This window comes from Giraffa tippelskirchi, chromosome 2, assembly GCF_054371585.1.
Source record: "Giraffa tippelskirchi isolate mGirTip1 chromosome 2, T2T-mGirTip1v1.2.pri, whole genome shotgun sequence".
Taxonomy (NCBI): Eukaryota; Metazoa; Chordata; class Mammalia; order Artiodactyla; family Giraffidae; genus Giraffa; species Giraffa tippelskirchi.
This window is the reverse complement of record NC_137276.1, coordinates 6,953,943-6,955,626: the sequence shown is the minus strand read 5'-3', so window position 1 is coordinate 6,955,626 and position 1,684 is coordinate 6,953,943. Positions and strand designations below refer to the sequence as shown.

The 1,684-nt window shown below is 40.6% G+C and overlaps 1 pseudogene; it reads right to left on the bottom strand.

Annotated features, from left to right (window-relative positions):
• Nucleotides 1-1,254: 1,254 nt before the first annotated feature.
• Nucleotides 1,255-1,355, bottom strand: LOC145540006 (U6 spliceosomal RNA; annotated as a pseudogene).
• Nucleotides 1,356-1,684: the final 329 nt, after the last annotated feature.

Sequence of the window (1,684 nt, the reverse complement as noted above, 5' to 3'; positions counted from 1 at the left end):
AGACGTGAGTTCGATCCCTGGGTAGGGAAGGTTCCCTGGAGGAGGGCATGGCAACACACTCCAGTAGTCTTGCTTGGAGAATCCCATGGACAGAGGAGCCTAGTGGGCTACTGTCCATAGGGTCGCAAAGAGTCGGACACGAATGAAGTGACTGAGCACGCCTGCACACACGGCCAACAGAATGCAAGAGAAGTTTTAGCAGAGGAATCACAGGCCTGTGGCAACAGTCATGTCTCATGATATACTAACAGATGCAATGGGAAAATTGGTTCTGGTTCACATCATTTTAGGGAGTACTAGGTTTAGAAAAGGAATATGGAGGTGTACAGGACAAGACTTCTCAGAACCCTCGATAGGTTCATGTACATTGTAAAGCTCTCAGCACAAGAGAACCGTAAGTATTTTACTAATTTAAATAACCTTTTTCCTACCTGTTTTTACCTCATAGAGCATGCGAGTGCTGGGGAACACAGTGTGAGAAATGCTGATGTACGCACTATTCTTAAGCAAGGACGCACAGTCAGAAAGTTGGCAGATTCCTCCTAATTAATAAGAAAATTCAGTACGTCTGGGATCAAACTTAGGAATTTCACACTCCCTTTCCCTCCCCCGAATCACACAGGAGTAGGGTTCTTTGGAACACCAGAGAGGGAGAGGGAACTGGAGGGTCTTGTCCTCAGGAAGCTTGCAGATCAGCACGCAGCCGCTAACCCGAAGCTTCACCAGTGTTTCCTCTGTAAATGTTGTGTTTATACTTCTCATATAACTCTTACCATATTTTGCTTTGTACAATAGTCATTTTAAATTTCGTATTAATTGAGTGCCTTCTACATGCCAGGCACTGTGCTTAGTTCTACAGAGAACAAAGTAATGAGTCTTGTCTTCAGAGCAGTTAGCATTCAGGTAAAGGGTGAAATTGAAGCGGAAGCTCCAATACTTTGGCCACCTGATGCAAAGGACTGACTCACCGGAAAAGACCTTGATGCTGGGAAAGATTGAAGGCAGGAGGAGAAGGGGTCGCAAAGAATCAGACACAACTGACCAACTGAACTGAACTGAACTGGAAGGGCAAAATGTTAGAAAGGTAGTTACTGATTGGTTTTTTTTTTTTCTACTTTGACAAATTGACAAGTAATGGACAAATGAAACTATATATATTTAAAGTGTACAACATGATGATATGTGTACATTTTGAAATGATCACCATAATCAAGTTAATGAATGCATCTATCATACCACATGGTTACCTCTTAAAAAAATATATAGAATGTAAATTTGCATGTCATTCTTATGAAAGGGCCATACTAATTTTCGTATCATTCCAATTTTAGTGAATGTGCTGCCGAAGCCAGCACTAGTCACTGACTGTTAATACAAGTCTTAGCTCTCCTGACATATGTAAAAATGTTCCATTAGTTTTAGAAATGCGAGTATACAGATGCACCCTCATGGCTGTTATTTTCCTTTGCCACACCCCCAACCTCTAGTTCCATACAGGAAATGAAAGTCTCTTTCCTAATACAGTTTCAAATTCATGTTTTGTACATGACTTTAGACTGTGTCTAAGGTTCCCTGAACCTATTTTTTTAATTGATTTGAAGGAGAGGTAGGAAATTTAATATTAATGTTGCCCAATCTTATATTCTTTGTTCTTTACAATCTTTTGGGCTTACCCTTTATTTCT